This window comes from Onychostoma macrolepis, chromosome 15, assembly GCF_012432095.1.
Source record: "Onychostoma macrolepis isolate SWU-2019 chromosome 15, ASM1243209v1, whole genome shotgun sequence".
Classification (NCBI taxonomy): Eukaryota; Metazoa; Chordata; class Actinopteri; order Cypriniformes; family Cyprinidae; genus Onychostoma; species Onychostoma macrolepis.
The window spans coordinates 23,931,817-23,954,112 of NC_081169.1; the positions used below are offsets into that span (position 1 = coordinate 23,931,817).

The 22,296-nt window shown below is 35.2% G+C and overlaps 1 long non-coding RNA gene and 1 pseudogene across 1 annotated transcript; both read right to left on the reverse strand.

Moving 5' to 3' along the window:
• Positions 1–2,747: 2,747 nt before the first annotated feature.
• On the reverse strand, positions 2,748–16,645 carry LOC131554221 (NACHT, LRR and PYD domains-containing protein 12-like; annotated as a pseudogene).
• Positions 16,646–17,517: 872 nt separating this feature from the next.
• Positions 17,518–21,711, reverse strand: LOC131520740 (uncharacterized). The gene is made up of 4 exons (XR_009266120.1): positions 21,672–21,711; positions 21,418–21,527; positions 17,868–17,936; positions 17,518–17,734 (listed from the first exon to the last, which is right to left on the reverse strand). It is a non-coding gene; the product is annotated as an uncharacterized LOC131520740 (long non-coding RNA).
• Positions 21,712–22,296: the final 585 nt, after the last annotated feature.

Below are 22,296 nucleotides of genomic sequence, written 5' to 3' on the forward strand. Positions count from 1 at the left end.
GGTACATGAAATATAAAAGTACATCTAAGATGTTTTTGCAACAGCCAAGTCTCACGCGCAGTGTACACGTCACCGTCCGAATCCATTCACTTCATTTAGTTCACTCCTTTCTAATATAGTGCACTCAACTGCCTTACACTATATAGGGATTAGTGAATGAGTGAACGAGTGAGCGATTTCGGACACAGCTCTGGTCTCATAAAAATATGTACCTCTGTGCACTTTTTGTGCGACACCGTTTTACGTACCTTGCTGCACGTTTCGCCACAGTTTCAAATAGAAATGTCCACTCAGTGGCGCTAAAACACAGGTTCAATATGTGAACCCTGGCACGTTTTTATTACGTAGATATTGGTAAGTATTGCTGTTTTTTTATTACATTGCTTCAGATACGTATTGCGGCGGTTCAGAATTCAAATATCCGGGGACTGTCGTTAAAGGTTAATGCTCTATTGTGTTGGAAATATGCCCTACACCAAATCCAACCCTAAACCTACCCGATAGTGTTGACATGCAAAACTGATATAAAAATGCATCAACTGATGCAACTGTGCCATTTGAACTTCCTTTTATGCAGATTTTAACTGCTTTGTCAAACCATAGTTACACGGGATTTGAACCGGTGTTTCTCGTCCCCTAAATCCGTCTCTGTACTCCGTGAGCTACCGAACAAACTTATAAATTATGAAAACACATAGATATGAAGCTGGATGTGTGCGATGCTAACATTCAAAAGCATCAGTTTTCAAATCTCCCAGCATATTAATATTGTTTTGAAGTCATAGCATGACATTCTTCAAGTAATTGTGCGAAAATTACGCTTTATTAATCGCAACTCTGCAAATTTGCGTGAAAGTGTTCATTTATTTTGAAAACTGCAGTGATATGTACTTATTGGTACGTATTTCGTGTCACGCTAAAAAGTGCACCCAGGTACGAAAATGCCATGAGACCAGGTAGAAAAAAGCCGTTTGGAATTCAACCTTGAGCTCACGCACTCTAGACTCCGCCTCCAACTGTTCCCGTTCATCCAAACAATAAAAGACAATTTTATGAAAGTGTATGCTTTGTGACACAACTGAAAGTCAGGGGTGTAGCAATAATTAACAACAAAGTGTGATGTAAAAAAAAAAAAAAAAAGGTTGAATAGGGACAAAAGTAGTAGGCTATTTTAAAACATTTAATTATATTAATGGTGTAAATTAGTGTTAAACAGTTGTAAGATAGTCCTTATACACAATAAACTTCAGAAAAACATCCTAGCAATGTAAAAAATTCTTGTAATGGATTGTTGAAACAGAGGGAGATAAGTTAGTAAAAACTACAGGTAACAATTATAATATGCAGTGCACTAGAATAAATACACATCTAGCTACTTATGGTGTTTCTTCTGTGCTAACACTTTCTTTAAAGTGTAGTGTAGAAGGTACAACAAATTTTAAATGGTGTTCAAATATCTAATCTAACAGGTTTTTCCAGTTCTAGCTCCTCCTAAAGTTTAAAAAAACCCTTCAGTGAAGAACCAGTATGAGGCATCTTTCAACTGGAAGTATTTCTAAGACATTTAAAAACTAATAAATAAACAAAATAAAATAAAAATCAACTGCAGATGGAGACAGATACAGGGAGGGTCTGCTGTCAGTAAAGAAACAAAATAGAGAACTGCTGTGTGAGAGTTAAAACAACAACAACAGTTCTAATATATTTAAGGTTTGAAAATGAGAAGAACATGTCTGGAAAAAACTCAAATTAGAATTCAAAGCAATAGAGGCACTAATTTTAAGAAACAATGGCTGTACTGGCTAGCATAAATACCTGTTAGACTACTGCTAAGCAACCAAAGAAACACAAAAAGATACCCAACCCTGCACACAATAATAATAATAAAAAAAATAATAAAATAACATCTCTGTTGAACTAAATATAGCAATATAACATCCCCCATCTCATAAGGTGATTTGTAAAGAATTTAGCTTTTGATACTTTTTGACATTGTACTGTCTTAATGGTGAATGCTGAGGAAATGTAAATTAGGTTTAAAATGAGTGAATTATGTTGACACTCTTCACGTTATTTGTACTCAAGTGGTGGTTTGTAAAGTTAGTAAAGTAAGTGATTAACTCAAAATACAATCTGGGTCTTGGACAGATTCTGTTTAACAACCGTATTTAGGCCTATATACTGGAAGAAAACAACACATGCATTATTCACAGGTTTGTCGATTACAGTGGCACATAATATGGTTTCAGAATATTAAATAAATCTATTTAGAAATAATTATTGTCTTTACTCATGATTTGTGTGGCATTGCAGAACCATATAATACAGACAAAGCTAGATTGGACATGTATTCTGAATCAGGTTCTCCATCAAAATCAGGAATAGAGTCGAGAGACTCCAATCCAGAGGTCATTTCTGAACAATGTCTTGTCGACTTAATACTTTTTAGGTGTTTCAACCCTCTCTTTTTCCGTTACATATTTCAGCTGCTGATGATTCTCAATCCTTCTTTTCTCTTCTCTGTTCTCCTCTGCTCTTCAACATCCTATAGTTCCTATAGTTCATCTCCAACAGCAAACAGAACCAATGTGTGATTCCAGACTCTTTCACAAAAACAATCCTTGATTTTCTCTAATGCACTTTTCTCTTCCTCAGCAAAGGAAGACTCAACACTCTGGACTAAAATGATCAGACCGATCAATATTCAATAATTGATTCAATAATCAATATTTATCACCAACCTGAGGAACATTTTGAACTATGTGGATTCATAATGACACTGAATTTTTCCAAAATTTTTCTTTAATGGGTAAATGTCTGGATCAGTCATTTAAAATAATGCATTAATCACTGTTATATACAGGTAATGGTAATGTATTTTCAGAGACATTGTGTTGCCTAGTATAACTTGATTACAGAGAGCAGAACTTTATTCCCTTACTACTGTTGTTTAATTGAGCCAAATTGTTAAAAAACAGTCAGGTTTGTTGATTCCAAAAAAAAAAAAAAAAAACGGACCAATGTGGAATCAATGTGAAATACAACATTTAAGCTCCACAATGAGTCAAATTCACATTTACTAAATGAATGAATGAATGAATAGTGTACATACTGTACATGATGAGCTAAAGTGCACAAAAAAGGAGAAAGTGCTAAAATCATTTTAAAAAGTAAAAGTTGTGTTTTAAAGGCCAAGCTTTTAGAGATGTTGACAAGGCAATATAGCTGTACACAGAATAGAGGTCCAACATATTTTAGCCAGGTCCACTCATTTGCAGATTTATGGCCTCACCACTGGTAAAGACGGATAACTGCTCAGATGATTCTCAAATCACTATTAGTGTTTGCCTTTATGAAATGTATGTTGCCCTCTGCTGGTACATGATTTACATTTAGTCCATTGTGTCCTCTGAACAGTCACTCTTCCATGTGACTTCAGTAGGGGCATCAAAACACTATATGACTAAAAAAGCAGCAAAATGAGAGACACTGCAGTCTTTATGGTCCAATCATTTCTTGTGTGGGGAAAAAAAGGCATCAAGTAAAAACCAATGAGACACTTGCTATGTAATATTACTGCTATTATCAATTCAGGGCATTTATTTCAAGTTACTCAAATCTGCTAATGTGGTCCACATATAAACACTAAACTGAATGAAGTTAGAAAATAAGTAAATACCCACAAATAGCCAATATGCCTTATTGGAATATCAGTCGTGATGACATGATCTTACCTGAATATTTCCACTTTACATCAAAAATGCTTAGTAAAACACAGCAGAAAGCAGCTGCACTCCTAGATCCTCAAGTATATTAACAGACAGATCCACATATTTCAGATGCGATTGATCTGATCCCAGAAGAGCAGCCAGAGCCGCACATCCTTCATATGTGAAACCACAATGTTTCAATCTGTAAAAGAGAGAACAGTAAGAAACTCTTCACTCCCTTATTCTGTAAAGAATGACTAAAACCTAAATTTTGTAAAATGTTCTTTATTGTTGCACTTATATATTTCTAAGTGCTTTGCTTTTTTTGTGGTTGTACTATAATAGACAATTTCAAAAGAACATTAACATTAGGACTTTTTGGGCCTTTTGTTACATTTATTTACGGGTATAGCAGAGAAAGGCCAGGAAGAAGAGGTGGACCAGGACCAGGAGATGACAGAAGCTGGATTCAAAGTCATGCATGAGCACTACCACTAGGCCACTTATCTCCAAAAAAAAAAAAAAAAAAACTGTGTATATATGTTTCTTTTGGTCATGAATTAAATGATCACAAAATTTCCAAAACAAAGAGAAATCAGGAGGTCATAAACATGAGAGGAAAACAAATCAAGTAAATTGGTGGGTGTGTTTAGGTCTAAAAACAAGTCTGATTAAAGGATAGTTTCTAGATACAGTAGTTCTACATCGTCTAGATCAGGGGTGTCAAACTCAGTTCCTGGAGGGCCGGAGCCCTGCAGAGTTTAGATTCAACCCTAATTAAACACACCTGATCCAACTAATCAAGTCCTTCCGGCTTATTTGAAATCTACATGGTATGTGAGTTGGAGCAGGGTTGGAACAAAACTATGCAGGGCTCCGGCCCTCCAGGAATTGAGTTTGACACCCCTGGTCCAGATAAGTTTCATTTGTGACTGTTAGAAATATTTTACTTAAGTATCTCCAGTTTACAGTCCTCCAGTCCAGTACTCAGAAGCTTCACTCCTAAATCTCCTAGTTTATTATCAGACAGGTCCAGTTCTCTCAGATATGAGGGGTTTGATCTGAGAGCTGAAGCCAGAGCAGCACATCCTTCATCTGTGACATCACAATCATGCAGCCTGCAGAGAAAACAATAACACACTTTTCACTCTGTCTGTTTATTCTATAGGAGAATGGGTTCCTTATAAAACAGACTACAACCATGGTTCATAAGTGAACAATCTTAAGTGAAACAATCTTTTTATAGAATGTTGTAATGGGTTTGCCTCAAAACTAGTCAATACACCATTCATGCATGCTCACAACAGTAATATAACTAATTTACTAGTATATATATTTAATAAGAAAAACTGTAGAAAGATACCCAAGCATCTCCAGTTTACAAAGAGGATTGCCCAGTCCAGTAGAGAGCAGGTTAATTCCTGAGTCTGATAGTTTATTTTTAGACAGATCCAGCCGTCTCAGGTGTGTGGGGTTTGATGTCAAAGCTGAAGAAAGAGCTGCAGAACCTTCATCTGTGATACCACAACTCACCAGCCTGCAGAGAGAACATCTTCATTAAAGATAAACTTAAATCACTTTTTATATATAGTACTCTACACATATAAGGTTGCATACTGATGCAACCTTATATGTGTAGAGTACTATATATAAAAACCAGACTTACAGCACAAAACCAATAAGTATCACCCAGAATTGTGAGTGATTATAAACTAAATAGTACTTGGCTAAATAAATATTATGGCCTTACTTCAGTGTTTCCAGTTGGCAGTAATAATTCTCCAGTCCACTTGAGAACATCTGTACTCCTGAACCTTTTAGTTTATTTCCAGACAGATCCAGCTCTTTCAGGTGTGAAGGGTTTGATGTCAGAGCAGAAGCCAGAGCAGCACAACCTTCATCTGTGATACCACAATTCACCAACCTACAGTAAAACAAAACACAATCTCCAATTCTTCAGTTTAAGACACAGACCTGTGATGCTGACCTTCTAGAATAACTTAAAATAGAAATCACAATTAAAATGGCTTAAAAAATAGGTCTTAATGAGTATTAGCACTGAAAATTAGGATCTTACTTAAATGTTGCAAGTTTAGATAGATGACTCTCTGGTCCAGCAAAAAGAAGCTTGACTCCAGAATCTCCAAGTTTATTTTCAGAAAGATCCAGCTCTCTCAAGTTTGTGAAGTTTAATATCAGAGGAAAAGCCAGTGAAACATAACCTTCATCTGTGAGATCACAGTCATTCAATCTGGAAAGAGAAAAATTACTCTTTTAATTTTCTCAGCATGACACACATTCCTCATAGTTGTAGACAGTATTCCATAAGTATTAAGGATAAGCTTCCTTATTCCTTAGAGTTCAGAGGGAACATCCTGATCAAAGTGGGATTACAATCTAACATCATGCATGCTTAGATGTCACAATGATTAAAAAAGAACAACAAACTCAAAAATACGTCTTTTGAGACCCAATTCAGTTGCAATACTCAGAGCAATGATCTTACTTCAATGTCTCCAGTTTACAGTAAGGATTCTTCAGTGCATCGGAGAGTAGCTTTATTCCTAAATTTCCAAGTTTATTCTCAGACAGATCCAGGTTTCTAAAGTGTGAGGGGTTGGATCTCAGAGCTGATACCAGTACAACACAGCTGTTATCTGTAATATCACAACTCACCAACCTGCAGAGAAAACAATAACACATTGTTCACATTTTCACTGTTGTCTTTCACAGATTAAAATTGCTTTGCTCTAACTACAATACTGAATGACACTGGCTTCTATTTGACACTCAAATTCATCTTACTTGAGTGTTTCAAGTTTACAGTAAGGAATCTCCAGCGCAGCAGAGAGCATCTGTACCCCAAAGTCTCCTACTTTATTTCCAGACAGATCCAGCTCTATCAGGTGCGAGGGGTTTGATCTCAGACCTGAAGCTAGAGCTGCAAAACCTTCATCTTCGATACCACAATCTTTTAACCTGAGGAACAGTCAAATACCATCACTCTGTTTAGGACACACAGCTCATTTCAGAGAATTTTGAAGAAACCACTCATTAGTATGTCACTATGGTGTATAAAACAGATTGTCAGACACAGAATTTACCATACAAGACCATAATCTAGATATTATAAAATACGTGGATGCTAGTATGGATCAAATGCTTCACTCAAAGAAATGATCTTACTTCAATGTTTCCAGTTTCCAGTAAGGATTCTCCATTGCAGCAGAGAGCAGCATCATATCTAAGTAACTTAGGTTATTCTTTGACAGATCCAGTTCTCTCAGATATGAGGGGTTTGATCTCAGAGCTGATAACAGAGCAGCACAACCTTCATCTGTGAAACTACAGCTCACCAATCTGCAGAAAAACAATACAATTTTTCCTTTTTTAGTTCAAGACACACTGATCTTTGAAGCTGTGATCTCCAGTGGCTGCCCCAAATCGCAAACAACAATGCTTCAATATACAATGGGTATATAAAATCTACACACCGCTGTTCAAATTAAAATTGTATTTATTTTTTTTTTTAGATATTTTGAGATTTTCTTGGATTTATTTTTTTTACATCTCAAGTTTGACACTTCAACTCATGATCTTACTTTAATGTTTCCAGTTTCCAGCAAGGATTCCTTATTACTGCAGAGAGCAGCATCGTATGGAAATAACTTAAGCTATTCTCAGACAGATCCAGCTCTCTCAGGTGTGAGGAGTCTGATCCCAGAGCTGAAGCCAGAGCATTACAACCGTCCTCTGTTAAACCACAACTCAACAACCTGCAGAAAAAAAACAAAAAACCGTACATGTTACTACAGGGTCATAATCAAAATAGATATCATGTTTATTGACATTAGAATGATTTGGGTTTCTCAAAGGTTGAAATATTTTGCTTAAATTATTACACTTGGTCCACCAAATATGTCATCACAAACTCACATGGGTGAGTTTCTAGGCTCAAATCTTCAGTGTTTTTTGTTTGTTTGTTTGTTTTTCTTTCTTTCTTTCTTTTTTGATACTCAGAATCTTTAAAAAGATCTTACTTCAATTTCTCCAGTTTGCATGAAGGATTCCTCAGTCCAGCAGAGAGCATCATCATTTCTAAATCATCTATGCTATTCTGTGACAGGTCCAGTTCTCTCAGGTGTGAGGTGTTTGATGCCAGAGCTGAAGCCAGAGTGCCACAGCTTTCATATGTTACACCACAACCAATCAACCTGCAGAGTGTAAAAATACATGTTCCTCACTGTCACTTCAATTTCAGATAAAACTATCAACTTACACAACGTTTTATATTTCCATAGATGTAACTAGATTCTTAAAAAGACCCAAAATATGACTGTATAATCTATAATTTCATTGTAGTGGTTAACCATTATATCTATAATCATTATATACAGAATCATGTTGCAACATAAATCTGGATTTTAAGTTTAAATGATTTTTTTTTAAAATTTATTCTAAATTATTTTAGTATACAGTAGAATAATAATTAAAAAAAAACTTTTTAGAAAATATATAAAAATAAATATATATATTTTTAGCTATGATGTGCATGTGTTATTTACTAACTTAAAATTATTGATAACATCTGCTTTATATTTACAATATATCAATCGCAATGTTCTCTAAAGTATCAGTTAACCAAAATTTCATTGTAGTTTGGCCACACAAACAAACAAATTTTATTCTTTTTGAGAACCAGATTATTTGCAACAATAATTCAACATATCACGTTTTTAAAGATTTTAGTGGTCTTACTTAAGTGTTCTAAGTTTAGACAAATTATTTTTAAGTCCAGCGGAGAGAAACATCACTCCTAATTCTCCTAGTTTATTTCCAGACAGATCCAGTTCTTTCAGATGTGAGAGATTTGATGTCAGAGCAGAAGCCAGAGCACCACAACCTTCATCTGTGATACCACAATCATTTAACCTGCAAAGACAAAAGTAATCACACAATTGAACTTTTCTAGGACTGCAGTACGACCAACCTGAAACGTAGAACTGATAAAGTTGGCATTTCATGGTAATTTTACTGCAAATGACAGAGAGAGAGAGAGAGAGAGAGAGATCCTTATGATTTACCTCAATGTTTCCAGTTTACAACGAGGACTCGCCATTGCACCAGAGAGCAGATTTACTCCTGCGAATCCTAGATAACTCGTCAGATCCATTTGTGTCAGTTATGACGGCTTTGATCTTAGAAATCACTGACACCACACACTGCACTCTCTCTGAAGTCAGTTCGACACTAGTCAATTGTGACAGTTAAATTTTATTAAACACTCAAATGCATGCAACCAACAAAAAGCATTACAATGCATGGAGCCAGTTTTTATGTACAAGCAGTCAGTCCTATTTATGAGTGCAACTAGCCCCAGTTTTCCCCTACGCAGCAGTAAACCAATACTATTACATAGAAGGATGCTTAATATAACAATGTCTTAAAATAACCAAAATTAAAATTAAAACATGTTTCTGCAATTTATATAAACGTAATCTTTTAAAGATTCACCTTTAATCAGCTGGCTTCTGTAATAATAATGCTTTTAAAAAAATAGACGTGCTCCATAGATTCTCTGAAAACTAAGTTTCGTTTTCGATTCCTGGTCGTTTACAAGCGGCTGACATAATTTTCCATAATTTTCCTCTTCATAATTTTCCACATACCTCAGTTTGATTTGAATAAAGATGACATGCGTGCAAAAATACATACGTTTACAGGCCACTCCACAGGATGACAGTGTAACGCGATTGTTACCAGCTGTTGTGTGGGCTTTGTCACGAGTTAAATAATACCACGGTATTGTGCTGTTCACCTTGATTCCTGAAGGAGGCGTTGTTTTGATCGTTCGAGTGCAGCATGAGACATTGGCTGTGTTCAAAATTGCATACTCGCTTACTGCATAGCCTACTATTTTTTTAAAGAATAGTGTGTGAAACAGTATACAATAAGCAACAAATGTTTCAGAGTAGTATGCTTAATTGTCACATGCCAAACACAAACATTAATTCAGCACAGCTGTCAAGGTTGTTACCTTACAAACAAGTGTGCTAACTATTCTTTTTACAAAGGCTTGTTAATAAGGCTTCATACTAGTAAACAATGCTATATTGCCCAATTGAACTCATTTCATAATTGATGAACTTTACATATTGGACAGAACTGAATCAACACTGAGCTGTCTTTAACTGAACAATAATATTTTTTGGCAGTTACATTAATTGGAAAAAGTGATATATAGTTACACTAAGTGCAATTAATGATAAATTCTGTTTACACTAAAATAACAAGGTGAGAGTTCTGGATGTGGACATTTTGACTATGAAATGAATGGGAAGTTTTCTATATATTTTCTATGCACACCAAGTCTTTCAAATAGGTTTTGTTCAATGGACTACTGTCAGGGGCGGACTGGGACAAAATTTCAGGCCGGGAAATCTCACACTCATCCAGGCCATCCCATAAACCCATAACATAATTTGAAACCACGGACAACAATATTTTTTGTATGACCATCATCATCAAGTTTAAATCCCTAGGCTGAGGCCGTGCAAAATAATTCAAGATTATCACTTGAACTTCCATTTTCCTTTTTAGTCTCTTCATTTTCCCTGACATCTCTCTCTCTCTTATGTGTATGTTTACTTTTTCATCAACATTTCCTTGTTGCAAAACAACCACATCATTATAATTTGTTTGCACAAAGTATACTTTTATTTTAGAAAAAAATAAGTATTACATTAGGACCATATGTTATTGTTTTATCTTACCTAAATGTCAAAATTGGTACAATAATAGCTACATCCTGAATATATCTTTATAGAAAAAATCTTAACACTGAATATGTTTTTGCATTATCATGGGTCATGTTTTGTGCTATAAGGAAAATGAACCATGGTATTATTAGGCCTATGGTAAAAGTAACCATGTTTTTTTTTTTTTTGACAGACTGATTACCAATTGTATAACCAGAGTTTTACTACAAATACCACTGTGAACTATTGTGTAAAACCATTGTTAATTTGTGGTTACCATGGTTTAACTATAGCAACCATGTTAATTTTCGTTGTGTTGTTGTCTGCCTTAGCCCCCTCTAAACCTGTTATAAAACGATGTGAATAATTGTCTGCTAAATTCCTACTCTTCACAATAGTAATTATGTCCTGTTGGTAATTTTGCAGTAATTAATTGACTGCTATTGCTAACATTTGCTAGAAGTCTAATGTTTAAATAGGTAAACAAATACAAAACTACAATACAACAAAAGTAGACTAGCATTTACAGATGTAAATAAAAAGTATCAACACTTGAAGTCCTGAACAGGACAGTTTTGCCTCTCTGCTCCACCTGATCGCTTCCACTCCATTCTCGAGTCTCGTGTGAGTTGCATCCTTCTGGCGGACGCGCGGATGCGCGAGGCAAAGCCCGATGCCAGTCAAGACTAACAGATTCATGATTTATTATTTTAATTCGTTTTTTTTTTTTTATTAATATTATTGAATGGCGAATTCGGAAATAATCACTTTAGTACATTCGGCAGGCAACAAAAACAACAACAACAAAAATATGTAGGGAAGCGGACCAAATTGGGTGCCAGCCACCGGGAATTCTCCCGGTGCTCCCGATGGCCAGTCCGCCTCTGATACTGTCTTGTAAACAGTTCTCAGCCACTTGAAAGTAAAAAATGTAAATGTCATGATGTCGAAGATTTTTATTGTTTTTATTTTATATTTTAAATAAACTGTACAATCATTATACTTTTAACATCAAACACAATTTAATCATTAGCAACCTTTTGTTCACTATAAATTAAATTTACTATACTTGCACAATGTCTAAAATAGTTCAAATAAATGTCAGATGTGTTAAAATGCAATTATTTATCTTTTAATTTGTTACATTAACAAATAACTGTGTATATGTATATGTAACTGTGTATATGTAATGTATCTAGGCTATTATTTAATGTAAATAATGTATTTAGTGCAATGAGTCACAAGACTCATATTTGTCTGAATTTAAGGAGGATTACAATGAGCCCTGTTCATGATCAGAGTTCTCTTTGAATTTGTGTAACCTGAAGAAAAAAATAAACACAATGACTGTTTAAATTCAAATGTGGTTCAACTACCTATAAAAAAGGAAAATAAACATTCATGTTTTATTTAAAAGTTGGTAACTTACATATATTGTTTTACTTTTCTATCCATATCAGTATGTGACGAACGTGGATTCTCTGTGAGGACTGAAGACAGAGCCACTAAACCCACATATGTGATGTCACAATCATACAGCCTGCAGAGAGAACACATTTTTCAATCTACAGATCCACTCATCTTTTAGGAACTTTATTATCAGAGTGAAAGTACATAGATGGCTTGTTTGAGACTGATGATAACCAGTTTGACTGTGATGTTGAGCAAGCAAAATGTGGTAAAAATCCTCGTACCCGAGTGTCTCCAGTTCACAGACAGGATTCTTCAATGCAACAGAAAGATGTCTTACTCCTGTGTTTGTTACTTTTTCATCACACAGATACAATATTTTCAAATGTGAGAGGTTTGATGTCATAGCTGAAGCCAGAGCTTCACAACCCTCGTCTGTGATGGCACAATCAATCAGCCTGCAGGCAGAAGGAAAAAAAAAAAAAAAAAAGAAGTATACTTAATTTTCACAGAAAATTTGATATTTAAAACCGTTTTCATTACCTTATTAATAACATAGTCATTTATATGAATCTAAAATAAAATTCACTGTATTCATTTTGTCTAAACCAAAAGAGTCCACACAGGATATGTCTTATGGATATATGAATGACACATAGTAAAATGATCTTACCGAAGTGTTTCCAGTTTGGAGTGAGGATTCTTCATTTTAGAACAGAGGCGTTTAATTCCAGAGTCTCCAAATTTATTTTCTGACAAATTTAGCTCTCTCAAACATGAGTTGTCTGAACTCAGAGCTGAAGCAAGATCAGCACAACCTTCCTCTGTGATACCACAATCATGCAGCCTGCAGAGAGAACAATGATTCTATTATGAGTAATAATTGTTGAAGGATGTTGATGAATCTTACAGTAATATAATGTAATGTTAACTCCCTGACCCCTAAAATTACTGTTCATAAATTAAAGATGACAAAATCAAAACGGAGTCCTTTTTGAACCTTGCCTTATACACAGTGGCATTGTCATTTTAGAACAGAAAAGGGTCCTGTTCGAACTGTTGCTTTAAAATTAGAAGCACACAATTCCCTAGAATATAATTATATGCGTAAACATTAAGATTTGTACTCATGGAAATTACTGAAGTAGTCAAACCTGTTCATTAGAAGGGGGTGTCCCAATACTTTTGGCTATATAGTGCATGTACATTTAAGTACTTGCTTTAATATTATGAATATCCTTCAATATAGACTAATGCATCATAATAATAAGAACCGTTACCCCATTATCTGTAGTTTGCAATTAGAATTTCCCAGTCCTTCAGAGAGCAACTTCACTCCTGCATCCATCAATTCATTTCCATTCAAATTCATTTCTGTTAGACATGAAGGCTCAAAGGCAAGAGCTTTGGCCAGAGGATCACAGCACTTTGGTGTCAGTTCACAATGAGCAAGTCTATGAAATATAACAATTGACAGAAGGCTTTATTTCAAAATAAATCAATTGATATAAAATAAAGAGCAAGACAGTTTTTATCGTGGAATTGTATAAATGCATTGTCATTATGACATACCAAACTGATTTGGATGCTTTAACCACAGGCACAAGATGCAAAAGAACTCGCACCATGTGTGCACAGTTGGTTTTTCCAGGCATATGCCTTCAATTCAAACACATCCAAGTTCTCTGAAGTCAGAAGAACAAACACGACAGCTGACCACTGTAAAGGGGTTAATTTGGCTGTGGTAAGAGCTCTTTGATTGAGATAACGCTGAATTTGTTCCACTAGTGAACTGTCACCCAGATCATTAAGGCAGTGGAACAGACTGATGAATTTATCTGGAGTGGGATGTTCCTCTATCTTCTTTATGTATTCAACTGTTTTCTCTAAATTGTGGTACCTGGTTTCTGTCTGTGACAGAAGAACTTTTAAAAGAGTCTGATTGGACTCAAGTGAGAAGCCCAGAAGGAAGCGAAGAAATAGGCCGAGGGTCTATTTTTATTTTGTAAGGTCTCATCAACAGCTTTCTGATGCAGGTCAAATATTGGAATCTGTGTATATGTTGCTTTGTGAGATGGTTCAGTAATTTGGTGTAACATTAATTTTCTGTGTTGTGAAAGTGTAATGCACATACATAGCAGCCAGATGTTCCTGAATGCTGAGGTGAACAAAGCAGTAGATTTTCTCTGAATGTAGCCCAAACTCCTCTCTGAAGATCTGAGTGCACAACCCAGAGTACACTGATGCTTCTGTCACATCAATGCCACACTCTCTCAGATCTTCTTCATAGAAGATTGCATTTTGTTTTACAAGCTGCTGAAAAGCCAATTTTGCCAGTCTGAGGATCATGTCTTCATCGGTCACGGTCTTCTCATAGTCCTTCTCATGTTTGATTTTGGTCTGAATGATCAGGAAGTGTGTGAACATTAGAGTGAGAGTCTTGGGAATCTCTCCACTCTCTGCTTGACTCAACATCTTCTCTAGAACAGCGGCTGAGATCCAGCAGAACACTGGGATGTGACACATGATGTAGAGGCTCCTTGATGACTTCAGGTGTGAAATGATTTTCTCAGCCAGACTCTGATCACTGATTCTCTTTCTAAAGTATTGCACCTTCTGAGGGTCATTGAAGCCTCTTACCTCTGTCACTCGATGGACACACTCAGAGGAGATGAGATCAGTTGATGCTGGTCTGGAGGTGATCCAGATGAGAGCAGAGGGAAGCAGATTCCCCGCAATGAGGTTTGTCAGCAGCACATCTAATGAGGTCTCTTCGGTTGCATCCTGCAGAATCTCATTTCTGGGAAAATTTAAGGGAAAACGGCACTCGTCTAGACCATCAAAGATGAACAAAACTTTATATTTAATCACTGAAAATGTCAATTTCTTTAGTTTCAGGGAAAAAAACAGGAGAAGATCTAAAAGACTGAGCTTTTTGTCATTTATCAAATTAAGCTCTCTGAAAGGAAGTGGAAATATGAGGTGGACATCCTGATTTGCTTTCCCTTCAGCCCAGTCCAGAATGAACTTCTGCACAGAGACTGTTTTTCCAATGCCAGCGAATCCTTTAGTCAGCACAGTTCTGATGGGCTGGTTTTGTCCAGGTAACAGTGTGAAAATGTCATTGCAGTTGATTGGTCTGTCCTCTGTCACTGCTTTCATAGCTGCTGTTTCAATCTGTCTGATCTCACATTCTTTAATGATTTCTTCAGCATCTGTGATGTAGAGCTCAGTATAGATCTCATTTAGGAGAGTTGGGCTTCCTTGCTGTTCTGTTCCTCCATGTAAAAACTGACATTTTTTCAAAATTTAAATAACAAATCACACGTCACTAACACGTAAATGCGCTGTATGTACGTTGAAGACTTGTGATAGTAAACAAAACATGACCTTTATTTGATTATTTTAACTATTCCTCAACTGTCTCCATGAAACCTGTGTTAAATGTCTTACCTGCACTGTGTATGTAGATTCCTGGGAATCGTACTCATTTATGGACACACCACCGCTTATGTCCGTTCTTTCCTGCTTTATTAACCTAGAGTAGTAGGCAAGGCAAGTTTATTTATATACAGGGGTGCACATAAGTTTTTCAGCCTGGTTCTCATATGAGAACCTGGAGATTTGGTTTGGTCCTCACCAGAGGTGGACAGTAACAAAGTAAATTTACTTGAGTATTGTACTTAAGTACACTTTTTGAGTACCTGTACTTTACTCGAGTATTATTTTTTCTGGAAACTTGCGACTTTAACTTCACTACATTTGAAAGACAAATATCGTACTTTTTACTCAACTACATTTATATCAAGGTCCCCAAGTAGAAAGTCGTTATATGTAGCAGTTTTTACAATGAGTGCATTTTCAGATTCACTTAACTTTTTTTCTGCGAAAATCCGGCCTGCGATCTGCCAGGACCTTCCTGTGTTGCCAAGTCTTACAGTATTTCTAAGCCTGCAGTTTTCCGCCTAGCTTTGAATGGACATTTGTCTGATACTTGTTACGCAAATCTGGCAACCTCGGGATCTTCCCCGCTAAACTAATGTAAACGTCCGCGCTACTGCACAGCTAAAAGCGCTCTAAAAAGGCATGTGTTAACTCATTAAAGCCCTTTGGAAAATTAACCATGTTTTTACTATAGTAACCATAACTATGGTATTTGCAGTAAAATCACAGTATCCACAAATTTACTATTATCTCACTATAGTAACCTATAGTTTGTTTTCTTTTCAATGTTTGCTTTGTTTGTCTAAAATGAACCATATCATAGGCTTTAATATCTCTTTGAAAAAGAACTTTGTAACTTTTAAACAAGTATTATAATGAGTTCAATGTAGCTGTAGGAGTGTTAGATAAAAATAAAGATGATTATCTTCATTCAGTTGTTCCATTTTAATATGTTTTGTAACATAAACGCTCTTAATTCCAAAGATAATACAAGCTAATCAGTGTATTCAGTAGGTTGCATTAGTAGCATAAGGTATTGTAAATATACAACAATAAAAAAAAATGCATTTACTTTTCACTTTTGATACTTAAGTACTTTTAAAACATGTACTTCCGTACTTTCACTTAAGTAAAAATCTGTCTTTACAACTTTCACTTGTAGTGGAGTAGTATTTGACCAGTGGTATCTGTACTTTCACTCAAGGAAGGAAGTTGTGTACTTTGTCCGCCTCTGGTCCTCACACGGGCTATGGCATGTAGTGTGACCAATAAAATAACAAAAATAAAAAAATAAAAATTAATGGTGATAATATTGCACTCCATTTCGTTTTTTTTATTTTTTATTTTATTTTAATAAAAACAAATTATTAACTAAAAATAAACTAAAATCAAGTGATATAATACTATTTTATTTTAAAATAAAAAGGGAGTATTACATACAAATGCAATTATTTTATAGTAAACAAAAAATGCTAATATTTTTATTATTATTTTTATCATCATTATTTTAATTTTCATCGTTTTCAAACGTAATATCAGCGAGCTTTTATTTTGGCGGGTTGCGTATTATGCGCTTCGGGCCGGGGTTTAGCGCTGCTGTCACAGTTTTGCTTTGAAAACGCCAGCGGGTAGCCTAGATTATGGTTTCAGTTTGAATAAAAATCTTATCCAGTACAGTTTGTCGATCTAAAAATGGTAATTGTGCATTAACAGCTGTCAACCATGTCGGTACGCAAATGCGCTGTCAGATCTTATTTACACAGCGCATTTTTAATTTTGGTCGCGCATGCAGACCTGCGGACCTCTTATGTGCACCCGTTTATATAGCACATTTCAAACACAATGGTAATTCAAAGCGCTTTACATAAGGAAGATAATCATAAAAATATTAAAAAAAATAAAAATCACAAATAAAAAAGGAATTTAAAAACGTTTAAAATGATTTAAAAATGAATTAAACAGTTAGAAAATAGAAAATGATTATAAATAAAACAGAGCAATCAGTTCAGCACAGATTTTTGAAATAAATCTGAATATTTATAGACCACCAAGTGGTTAAAAACACAAGTGTGCTGAATCTGATCTTCTCTGTTGATTTAAACTGAAGTAAAGCACATTTTCTTCATGCAATAAATAACATTTTGGAAAACTGTGCAGTACTTGTAACAAATATTTATGTCAGAAAAATAAAATTGATGCTATATGTAATTTTGCTATATGTTAAATATCTGTTTTTGTATTATTTTGATATGACATTTTAACGAGAGATAGGAAGTGATAGCGACACAAGATTGTCCATGAATGTACCGGTCTTCAGAAGTGTTGTCACCTTTGAATTCAATATCCAGTTCCTTTGATGAGTCACTCTTCATGGACACACAGCTGGTCACTTCAGAGTCTGATGGTTTCTGCCTGTAACGGTGCAAAGACTGTTTTACTTCATTTACAATAATAAAAATAATCTGTTCAGAATAAACTGTTGGGCCTCAGCCTGCCAGACTGCTCAAATCTGTATTCACACTTTTTTTTTTTTTTGTATGCTTACTTGAGTGCAGGAGATTCACTTTCCAATAAAGGATCCATTGCGGTTTACTCCTTAACACACTCACCTGTTCTGAAAAAAAAAAAAAAAAGCATTTCAGTTAGAAATGCATTAGATAGACAGCTGTAATTTAAATTGACTTTCATAAAATATCTCAATTAAAATGAGTATTTAAAAATGTATCTAAATAAAGATGAATTATGAGGGAAAAAAATGAGTAAGATGCATGTAGTGCAATAAACAAAAGGTAGGAACAAAAGGTATTCTGTGGACATGGACTTGGACGCATCTATGAAACTATCATTCAAAGACTGCTAGCCTTATGTGTTCATTGTGCTCCAGTGACATTCAATATACCAAAGATTTTCCACTTTGAACGGCCTAATCCACCACCTGTTGAACAAGTTTAAATCCACTGTTACTGCACTTGTGTAACCACAATTTTTAAGTTGTATGTTGACGTTCTGTTTGTTTTATTTTATATGCCTAAAGCTCTTATAAAAGAGACATTACAAGATTTATGGTAGTGATCATTTTATTTTCCCACATTGTTGTTGCATTAGGCCAGTTCACATGAAGAACGATAACTAGACGAGAGCAGGGCACAACCTAATACTTTTTGACTTTCTCATTTTGTGTAAATCCACATGGGGTTCAGAGTAGCCCCCACAACAATTTCACACTTGTCTAGTACATATATGAGGTTCTGTTTCATAATTACAGTGTATAGCCTACTTTTTTCTTTATTTACCCCAAAAGAACAGAAGTGAAATGTGGCAACATGCCCCATAGGTGGGGCACATTGTAACATGACCATAGACTGTAAAAAAAAAAAAAAAAAAAAAAAAAGAAAAACACAAAAAAAAATTGAACATGACCATATGACAGCTTTAAATGTCATCTGATCTAATGAAAAAATGTTTTATAAAATACTCAATATAGTAAAATTAACTTTTTAAAAATAATGGCGTTTTTAAAGGATTAAAAATAAACTCATTTTGGAGTTTGACAATGAACACATTGCAACCAAGGCCCCATGCTTAGGACTTCCCTGATCGCATAATTCAAAACAATAATGGGCAATGAAGAAACATATTCAGAAAAACAGAGAACACCACAACACTCCCCGCCATTCACACACAGCTCTCACAGAACAGGAGACAAATAGACAAGCCAATGCTTGTAAAGCAAAGTAGGCTAATCGTCCGTTTGTGTGGACGCTAATAAAGTTATCGATACTGGCCTAGTTCTGGGAGTGAACAGGCTTTATTTCTTCGAAGGGAGATCAACTTATTTTAAGTATTTCACAAACGTATTTAATTTACAAACTCTAGTATTAAAAATGTAATAAATTGAACTTAACAACAGTTTTACCCGTTTGCAATGACCAGAATTTAGATGATTTTTGTGTTTTTGTTACAAGGATAAATGACGGTAGTTCACCTACATATAATTGATACTGAAGATTTAAGTGATGACATAGAAAAGAAATGTAGGCTACTTTGTAGGTTTAATTTTGCAAGTAAGGAGTAATAATTATAACTTTTCCTTAGAAATAGTGTAGAGTTTTACACATTCTGTATTCCGAAATAGCTTAGAAGCAGGATTTGTTTCCATTAAAGATGCATTAAACAAGTGTTCAATGACAGTTAAAAAAAAAAAGCCACCAATCTGCCATTTTAATTATGTTCAGTTATTACATAATCTCCCCTATACCCAGCTATCAACTGTTTCCGCATCAGCCCATTCTTTGTTTCAATTCACAAAATTTCAGGTGTGAGGGGTTTGATTTTATAGCTGCGACCAGAGCTGCACAGCCTTCATAAGTGATACCACAAATCTTCAGCCTGCATAGAGAACCATAACACACACTTTACTTTCAAAACAGATGTGGTAATGATCAGGCACAATTAGGGGTGCTCCAATCAGAATTTTTGAGACTGATCACAGAAAGCAATATCTGCCGATATGATCACCGATACCGATGTTTTTAGAGCTGTTCTAAAGCTTTTTAATCATGTAGAATTATTTATAGTGATGATCCAATCAGGATCATCTGAATTTCATTTTTTTAAAAAGGGGGGAATTCCTCTCTTAGGTGACTTGTGATTTTTTTCATTTGAGGGGCATTTTTTTTTTAGACAGGTCTCAAAATATATATTTATCTCACCTAAATGTTTGATCATGCAAGTGCATTTGTTTTTACAATCGTATTGTTCCACAATAGCTTACAGACAGAACATGGCTGATTTTGTGAGCTGTATGTGAGGCGGTCTACGCCAGGTTCACACATACTCCATGTGCAGTGCGTATGCAGTCCATGTGCAGTACAGAAGCAGCACGGACTGTGCATGCTTTCACACAGGAGTCCGCTACTGATCTGTGGCTGTTTACCACAAACACAACATTTATCCATTATTTTGATTTCAAATCCAAACATTGTTACTGAAAATGCTTTTTCACCATTTTTTTTTTACACAGTACAGTAATACAATCTTTCATAAATGTGTTTAAAATGCAAGAAATATAAGCAACACATTCAATGCGTTTTACTTTTCCATTTACTTCTAGATTTATATATTAAGTTGCTCAAGCAAGTGGCAAAACACTACTTTTCTTACATTATCACAAACATTCCAAATTAAAACTTACCATTGACAGAAACAGTCAGATCTACTGCCTTTTCTTTTGCATTTAAATCTGTATTACAAGCAATCCTGCGGTACATAAAGAACTTTGTTTTCCTACCTCCATGAGTGCCATCTATTATTGCCTTGTTTTCCTGAAAGTGCTCTTTTCCTTTAAACCTAGCCAAAAAGCAATGCAAGTTGAAAAAAGCTTGAGATCGGTTTATGAGATTGGCCTTTATAGAGACCGTCAAACATCCCAAAGCGATTATTGGCCGATTGCGATTGGTAGCTGATCAGTCAGAGCACCCCAAGGCACAATACTTAGGAGACAAGATCTTATCAAAGACTTTTCACACTGTTTATTTAAAAAAAAAAAAGTTGGGCAAACTTAAAAATCTGCTGAAGCTGGTTGCCTTAAACCTTTAAGTTTGCCCAACTTTTTACACAGTGCAGTTTACCTCTAATTTTTCAGTAAAGTCCGTATGTGTGAAAGGGGCTTATGAAGGTCAGGTTATATGATATCTGATACAGAAACAAGATAAACTTAATTTAGCTTTGTAAGCTTTACAATGTTGATTGGTCATTCAAGAAGCTTCATTGGTTCAGATTCATTTAAATTGATTTATAACTATTATGATTCATCACAGCATGTACATGTACTTACAGCTGTATATAACACACAAATACATAAGCTTTTGAATGAACTGAACAGAGGTTTAACTGTACGTCAAAGTGAATACATCATGAGATTCTGGCTGAGGTGTCACTGACAAATCACTGCGTTCAGATTCTGATGTCATGCTCTGGATTAATCAAACAAACAACATTTTTTTTTTAATTTTAATTTTATTTTTAGTCAGCAAAGTGAAGCTCTAAAAAATTTGATATGTGAAAAAGCCAGTAGAGAGTGTCAACATTTTTACCTGAGAGCATGAAGAGAATTTTCAAAGAAAATTCAGTGGAAAATCTAAAGAATGACCATCACGACAGGTCACACTGGGAGCCACCACTGAGTCTGACTTTCTCTGATGAACTTGGAATAAAAATAAAAATTTACAGTTCTTATTAGCATTATTAATTAAGAATTAACAGTAACTTAACTTCAAAACCAAATGACAAGAATTTGCATATGGAACAAAAGATGTATTCAAAATGATTATACACTTATACAACACACTATGTACTCAACCATCTAGTGCAGGGATCCTCAAATCTGGACAACAAGATCCACTTTCCTGCAGAGTTTAGCTGTAACCCTAATCAAACACACCTGAACATGCTAATCATTAGAAAATTACAGACAGGTGAGTTTGATCAGGGTGGAGCTAAACTCTGCAGTGGATTGGACCTGCATGGTAAGATTTGAGGAACCCTGATCTAGTGTGTGAGGTTTAAGGCTATGTTGCCCCATGCCGTTGACCATCTATTGCAGTGTTTCTCAACCCTGGTCCTGGGCACCCCCCAACACTGCACATTTTGTGTTTCTCCCTAATCAAACACACCTGATTTAACTCATGAGCTCATTAGAAGAAACTCCAGGACCTGAAATGGGTGTGTCAGATAAGGGAGACATACAAAATGTGCTGTGTTGGGGGGCGCCCAGGACCAGGGTTGAGAAACACTGATCTAATGAAAGGCAGTTGAGTGCATTTAGTGTCTAACATTCCATACTTTTGTATTTTTATTATATATTTTTTTTTCAGTTAGATAAGTGCACTTTTTCTTGTTGAAATAGTGCCAGTAGACAATTTACATAATGGCTTAGAATAGTGCTTAAGACTTAAGTACACAAATTGTAATAC